Source organism: Crocodylus porosus, unplaced genomic scaffold (assembly GCF_001723895.1).
Source record: "Crocodylus porosus isolate Cpor-Errol unplaced genomic scaffold, CroPor_comp1, whole genome shotgun sequence".
NCBI lineage: Eukaryota > Metazoa > Chordata > Crocodylia > Crocodylidae > Crocodylus > Crocodylus porosus.
In genome coordinates this window covers 72,799,708-72,808,212 of record NW_017728943.1, presented here as the reverse complement: position 1 = coordinate 72,808,212, position 8,505 = coordinate 72,799,708, and positions in this window count along the sequence as shown.

Genomic DNA, 8,505 nt, shown 5'->3' with positions numbered 1-8,505 from the left:
AGTAAATGTTAGCAAGTTGTCAAATATGTGACTGAGCAGCAAGGTGGAACAGATCTTTGCATTCAGTGGTTGCACTGGATGAGTTGATCTCGCACAGGCCAGCCTTGTGAAGTGGACACTAAAAATACAACCACCATCAAAGGACAAAGAGGTTCTTCACTAGCATTTGGAAAGTAATGGACTTTGCTATCTCAGTTCTTACAAACTTGCTGTCATGGTATATCTACTGAAATTATCCCAGGTTTTCTCACAGAATTTGTCTTTGACCATCTCAATAAGGCTGAAATAAGACTTGCCTGGAAAGGTGAAGAGACTACCTCCTTAGTGACATGTCCACTCTTTTCCTACATTCAGAAATTGAGTAACTGGCTACAGACACTGGAGGCGTTACAGTGAAACTGTGACACAGTAGATGTTAACAGGGGTGGGGAAGAAAGAGACACACTTCCCAATATCAAAGTGTTGGGGGTATCTTCATCTTGGTATACACTTCCACTAGTAACAGTACCTAAGCTGGTCCTACAGTTTGCTCCAGAAATACAAAGCCCTTAGGCTACGTCAGTTCAGCCCAGGCTCATCCTCACAAAAAACATGCAGCAGTGACAGGTCTTCAAACATCCATATTAAATCAGTCTGTGGTTACAGTTTATACCACAGAAACTTACTGCTCTCACTCTCATGCTTATCAGACCTTCAGTTGAAGGTGCGATGAGATCTGAAGCATGATCCACACATGCATGGCAGGAGTTGTGATTACAGAATACAGCACAAGATCCAATCACATGTTATTGCTGGTGCAGGAGGAGCCTGGGACCACCATCCAGCACTCCCCTGCACCAGCAAGTAGCAAGCGCCTACTGCTGTGACTCATGCAGCTGATGGGACTCAGCCCCACACACTGCTGTGCAGGAGTCCCAGGCACCTCATAGGACTCAGCTGCAGCTGTGTCCCACATGATGCTGTGACTGGAAGTCCTGTCAGCTGCAGGGCTCCCAGCCACAGCATATGATGCACAACTCCATCACAGGCATACCTTGCTACATGTGCAAATTAAAGCTGGATAGAAACCAGCTGTTTTCCAGCTCTAACTTTGTAGTTGTTTGAACCTTTTATGGCATGATAGATTCTTTGCACATGTAGCAGGTCAAAATAAATGGTATGATTAACCAGTTAATTGTGTGAAACGTAACATGTAGAGAGGGCTTCTATCTTAAACAGAGGCTGACAACAGAACAGATGAGAGCCAGAGTCCCCCATTACTCCTAGAGACACTCTCTCCCATATACTGGCTACAAGGTGTTTAGCACTACTGCTGTCCGTGTTGTTTGTACGCTATGGAGACAGGACTTCAAGCTCCATGATGGCCAATCCGGTGTCCTTCATCATGCTGACAGAAGAGTTCAACACCCTTATGGGTACACAGCACAATACAGGAAGTTGTGCCTCTTTCACATTTACTCAAGAACTGTTTTGCTTTGTTAAATTGTAACTTTCTAAGCCACTTTAGAGAGTTAAAGCTAAATGAACATGAGTTTTGTTGTTTAGACATCTGATTTACAGTGCATCAAGTCTTAGTAACAAGCAAAGTGCTCCTATCACTCATCGGAAATTAGATCATATTAAAGGCTATGATGCCAAACAAGCAATTTACCAATAAAATCATCCATATTCAAATAAAAATTCTAATAAATTGTCTGTATTAATAAATTATCTGTATATAGTGCATTTCATCCTTATGGATTCCAGAGTGCCTTATAAATTGAGACAGATAAAAACCTCAGGAGAGAAAGTCCCTAGGCTCCTTATGTTCACATAAACAAAGTGTATAGAGACCTCTCTGCTAAGTAGAGATGGCCAAATAAACCACAGGAAATTTTCAAGGGGAAAAAAATCAGAAGTTTTCAAAGAGTTTTTTGTTCAAACTTTGGCTAGTTAGACAATTACAGCCACTCTACAAACTGGTTGAAAGGCAGAGAAAAGATTTGGAGAGAAGAATTCTATAGGCTTTTTACCAGAACATCACTTTCCAGACCTCTGTCTGTCTTCAGATGCAGTAGAAAATCCTATAGATCTCAATATACTTCTACCTTCTGGGCTCCAAGTCCCTCTTGTCAGTTCATCTCCAGCCTGAACCAGGCTACTAATGCTGACCTGCCAGTAGCTGCCCATAAATCTTTCCAAGAAATGTTTGTAAACATGGAACAAGGACTCTCCACCAATTTATGCTGAAAACATATTCATTCCTCTGCTTTTTTGGAACATAATGCTGAGTAGAGTGCTTCTCCCAGCATGTCCTGACAGTCTCTTCTGTGCTCCAGCCATACCCCAATCAGATGGAAAAAACTTCCACTGAATCGGGGGAGGGACTAATAAGACAATGTCTGGTTTGACCTCTTCTTGCCTCCAAGCAGAGACATTTTATGAGGATTTTCCACTATTTCAACCTCTTCCTGAGCAAAACTGAGAAGGGACTATCAAGCTCCAGATATTGTGCATGCAGCAATTAAAAAAAAAAGGCCAACTCTTAAGGCTGAATATGACAAGTCATTTTATACCCATAACTCTACACAAGAGGAAGTAAATATTAATCAAAACCAACACAATAAATCTACAGGAGGAAATCAGATGGGTAGACTGCAATTAATTATGCAAACTGACATTGGCTAGGATATTAACAGTCATAGACTTAATAAGGCTCTTTAATCAACCAAAAGGCAGAATCTGTTTTACATGTAGCTTACTTTGGTTACCATCAGGAAATTCAATTAAGCCTTCAAACAGCCCCCTATAATTCCTTTTTGGTTTTGTCCCTATAGTAAGAGTCTTTGCTTAGGGAACAGAGAACTATGGGGGATTTGACATAACATGTACCATGATCTACAATACCCATAAACACAGCAAGAGGAATGATGGGGCCAATTTCAGCAAGCCTCATCTAAAAGGCTGTGACATCCTGCATCTTTTGCAAGTTTCTCTTCTGCTCTTGCTCATTTTGTGGTTTCCCTTATCATGGGGGGCTGCTCTGGAAAGGGGCTGCCAGTATATGGCTGAGTCTTGGCATGCTGAGAGGTCATAATACATTTGGTATTATTTTCCTCTAGTTTCAAGGTTGCTTGAGTTCTCCAGACTTCAGGTGTCTGCATTTGGAAATATTTGTGAAAAAGAGGAGAACAGTTTTTATTTTGTCTAGAGGCACGCACAGCCTGACACCGCATTTTATGGGTTATTCGTATACGAAGCTTCTACCAAAAGAGCTGGAGAAATTCTCCAGATCCAAATACCCTCTAAACTTAGATCCCAGCACTATAGTTGGAGTCCGGCTGGAATCTGTACCATAATTACGTAATGGGACTCCCAGATCACAGATAAAAGGTAAGTAAAAAGAGCCAAAAGGTAGCTGACCTATAGATTTGGAGGGGGGACACAGGTTTTCTGGAATATGCTGATCAATGCTTCTCTTCTGATAGAAAGCCCTGTTCCTCTGTATACTCTCAAAGGCTCTAGTAATGTTACACTTATTCAAAATACCAATTCTAGCCCATTAACATGCATTTTATGCATCAGCATAGCAAAAATATTTGTCAAGTCAGCAAACCCAGTCACCTTACGCCATGTTGACTCAGTTCCATCTATTAATACTCTCTGGGTCCTACCTCGGAGCCAGATGCAGGATTCACTGTTCCTAAACCACCACCGAGGGCTGAAACTCCAGCCTTTTCTCGAGAATTTCCAGTGAAAGATTCTACGCTGCCATAAGCAGCTTGGCCCGTTGTCCTACCCTTCTCGCAGTTAGGAAGGTTCCCCACGCCCTCCCTCCTGCCACTTAGCTTTGCTGTAGTTTAAGCCTTTTGCTAGTAATCCTGTTTTCTATAGCAAGGAAGAACAGTGTTTCTCCATATTCTTCATGGCACCCTTTAAAATATTTGAAAATTGCTACCATATCCCACGTAATCTCCTTTTCCCCCCGGCTTTTCCTTCAACTGTTCCTCATATAGCTTGCTTTCCAATCCCTCTATCGTCTTCATTGCTTAGCTCTCGACTGATTCCAGTTGCCCTACATGCTTTTTTTAAAATGAGGGCACAAAGCTGAGCACAGTACACTTGCTGAGGTTTAATCAGTGCCAAATAGTACTGTCACCTCACATGTCTTACATACAAGGCTTCCATTCATGTAACCCATAATGACACTTGCTTTTTTACAACACCACATTGCTGACTCATGCTGGAGTTGTGATACATCATAACCTCCTGATCCTGTCCGGCTTTGCTACTGCCACATCATCAGTTATGCCCTGCTATGTACGTGTCCATTTGGTTTTGTCCCTGTATGGAACACCACACATTTGTCTTTGGTGAATTTTGTTTTGCAGTCTCTGGCTCAGTTCTCTAGGTCATTGAGATCCCTTTCAATTTTCAAGTGTTTGGAACTCTTCCAAAGTATGTGGCATCTGCAAATTTGAGCAGTGTACTGGCTATCCCTGCCTCCAAGTCATTAATGAAACTCTTCTTAGAAATGAGAGAAAGGCCAGAAGCTTGTCCTGAACTGCAGCAAGAGGTCAATTTTGGGACAAACCCAGGTTTCTTTTTTCACTACTCTTCCCTTCCTAACATACCTGATTTTCTTATGTTGATCCACTGCTTTTAGTGAAGGCAATTCAAAAGGAAATACCTGCAGCCATCCCAGTGTGGACTATGATCTTATCAGGTGTCATAAACCAAACAGGACCCCCTGCCCAGTACTTGAATGAAAGACCTCTCCAAGACAAAGACCAGAGCCTTCTTCAGTCCTGATACAACAGGAGTTGCTCTTCTTTCTAGGTCAGTTCAGTATCGCAGTATCACAGGGGATGTTGTGTCACACAAATGCATGTTGTATCTAGTAACTGTCCATTTCCCCCGCACCCAGCCAAAGCTTCTGCCTGGCTGCCATTACTCATCATGGATCGCCCGATCCAGAGCAGCCTGGTTCTCTCCGGCCGTAGCAGGTCTAGAGCAGGTGCAGGGAGAGCCAAGGCCAGGAACACGGCTGTGCACTTGGGTTGCGGCTGGTCTGGGGCTGATCCACTCTGGTGGGGTTGAGTCCAGAGCAAGCATGGGGTGGGCCAGGGCTGAAGCTATGTGCTCAACTACTGCTGGGCACTGGTGGCAGCGGCAGTGGCGGGGAGGAGCCTGCAGCCTCTGGATTTCATGAACTGTTGGGTGGGGGGGACCGCTGCCCAGCCCGCAACAGCTCCTCAGAACTGCCCATGTGGCCCGGGGGCCCAATTAATTGTTCTTCCCTGCTTTAGAGGGTATGCATATTTCTAGCTGTGTTTCTTTTGGATTTGGTGTTATGAATGAATCAAATTATTCTCCCAGATGTTTGGATCTTTGCATCATATTCCACAAGTGAGAGAAGCAAGCCCTCTACCTGCCAGCCACTCCAAAATACATTGTGATGCTTCAGGGAGAAAGATAACTACAGATAGGTCATTTATTTTTTCTGCTAATTACTAGAGACAAACATGAACTTCAGAGCTCAGATCTGTACCACAGTGCTTCAGAAGCAGGGCTGTGCAAAATTTCACTGGCCATTTTGTTTTGACACTGTTTTGACTCATTTCGAGGTCAAAACAGCACAATCGAAACAAAACAAAGGGCCTTGAAACAGCTTCAAAACAAAACAAAGCTAGCTGAAATGTTTTGAAAGTCAAAACATTTTGACCATAGCACTGGGGATGGAAGTCAGTCCAGCTGGGCTGACGCCCCGTCTCTGGCCAATCTAGCGAAATGTTGAAACACCCTCACTGTTTCAATGAATCATGAAGCAAAACAGAACAGCTGTTTCAAATCAAAATGAAATTCGATACAAAATGCTCTTCTGTCAAAACCTCGAAACTCAAGGCGAAACAGACTGGTGCCGTTTCACACAGCCCTATTCAAAAGGTCAGAGGATTCAGAGCCCATGGTCTGGTTTAGTTCATTAGAGAGAGAGGGGGAGGGATTTGGGGGTAGCACATTCAACTCTTGGCCTCCCCTCAAGTCTGGGACTGTTCTGACTGGGTCTCTTATGTTCACAGTCAAACACTATTTATCTGATTATTTGGGTTTCTCCTGTCCTGCAGTAAATGAGTGCCCATCTACTGCTCTGAGCACAGTCTCTAAAATAGACATATCAGTTATCTCAGATCAATGCATGTCACATAACCCAGCAAGAACACAAATTCTCCGTATACAAACTCTGACAAGCATACCCAAACATCTTACCCTTGGGGACAAGGAAAGCTTTGTAACTCAATCTATTATGGACCAAGAGAAACAAGTCCCAGAGGTTGGAGCTCTAATAAAAACAGCCGGCCAGCCTCACTTCCCCCATTCAGACCTATGAGGCTCCAGCGAAGGTAGCTGTGTTGCCCAAGGTTACAGTGTTACCCATTTCCTTTCCCACATAAGAAATGTTCTTATGATGGGAGTGTCTGCTTGTTAAGGCAGGAAAAAATGAGCAAAGTACCCTCTGAGCATCTCAGAATGATGCTTCTTCACTCAAGGATTGTCTCCAGCTGGTGTTAGGCAGATCATGTTGCAGTAAGGTTAGTATGCTCCACAGGGCCACAACCAGCAATTTGTGATCCTTTGGTATCCCAGGATGTACTCATCCCAGTCCTTCCTCTCCCCTCCACATGGACAATCTGTCATCCAGAACTCTACTGCCCCACGCTGATATAGAGAGCCAGGGAGAGCGGGACAGGCAGGGGAACAGGTGGGGGTGAACCAGATATCCAGAGCCATGCAGCCAGAGGGCAGACCTGGCAGCTCATAGTCACTCCCCTAATTTCCAGCCCTCTAGCAGCAAGTCTGAGCTATGGATGTTACAGAGAGTACTAGCCCTTAACTTCTGACTGCTCACAGCATGTGCTAACTTTTTTATATCACTTAACAACATTCCTTAGAGTGCAAATTGTAATGTCTAACAACACCCTAATGTCAGCTGATTTCCTGCCCTTTGGGCAGGGGGCTGGACTCGATGATCTCCCGAGGTCCCTTCCAGCCCTAACGTCTATGAAATCTATGAAATCTATAAGTCATGGAGAGAGAGGCCACTCTGAGACAGTTAGGCCATTGCAGCTGATTTGCATGCTCATCTTGGCTGACGCTGCTACCTTACTGGTAACAACCTTTGAGTCATTTGTATTCAATTGTTTACCCTGAAAAACAGCCCTTGACACTTGCCAGAGGAAAAGGAGATAAGGAGATGAAGAGTGATTTTATAGACCCAGCAAAAAGCTCTTTACTTCCTAGATAAGCACAACTGGAAACATGTCATATATTCCAAGGACAAATAAGCCATTAGCTCTGTTTACTGCACCTCAAATGTTTTTTTTTTCAAGCTGCCTCACATAGTGATAGACACAAAAATAAAGATGCATGCACAAAAATTGTGATGCTTACATTGTACACCTTTTGGTATTAACACTATAAGAACATGTACTCCAAATTTTAAACATTGGGCGATTAAAGTTAGCTTCCTAAATCCGTATTTAGGCACCTATATGTGAAATTACTTTCAAAAGTCCTGAGCCTCTTTTTTCATGTTTATAGAAGCTATTTGGTGGTTGTCACTTCAGAAAATGAAAGATTCAGCACTTTAATGTGTCTTTGAAATGTTACACATGCAGCAGACTGGAAGCTGGATAACCCCCAGACCCAACTAGCAATTGAAACCCACACATGAATTTCAAGGTCCAATACAATACGGAGCATTTTCCTGCATGTCATTCTGAAGACAGAGTTTGTAGTGGGACAAAAGCCCTGTTGGGTAAAGAACTCCATCTCAGCTGAAGCTCTGAACTTGCCACATTTTCATTCTTCGGGCTCTGAAGAAGGACCAAAACACTGGTGTTGGGAGGAAGCTTCCCATATTCCCAAATTTTAGGCCTATGTTAATCTCCATGTTACTCTAAACAAAGGTTTCCAAACCTAATCCACTGATCAGCAACAATTTGCTAAGCATTTGCTGGTGGCCCACAGAGCTAACTGGATGCATGATGCTGTCTCAGATTTGTTTCCAGCTATTGAATTGCATTGAAAGGAGGTAAACATCCACTGCATATTTTCCCAGTGTAAGTAATTGCTACCATTTCCATAGGGGTGGCATTTAGTCACCAGTAAGAGGAATGGTGGCATGGACAATTGTGAATGAGGTATTCACAAGGTCCCTCTCTCGTAAGAGGTTATCCGCATTATGGAAAAGCTTGAGAAGCCCTGCACTAAATTCCTATTCAATAATTTTTTTTTTCTCAGTAAATTGGGATGGCAGGAATTAAACATTACTGCTGGCCTAGGAAATTCAGCTGGGAAGGGTGCCAATTAACGTGATCAGAGTGTCTAACTTCAAAGGCTGATGTGAGAAGCATCAAAACTCCAACCTGAGTCACGCGATGGAACTGAAGTACCTTCTGGGGAATTATGAAATTTGAAGGGTTGTATTTGGAAGTTGTTTTTCAAGCTGAATGGGCCATATCCTCA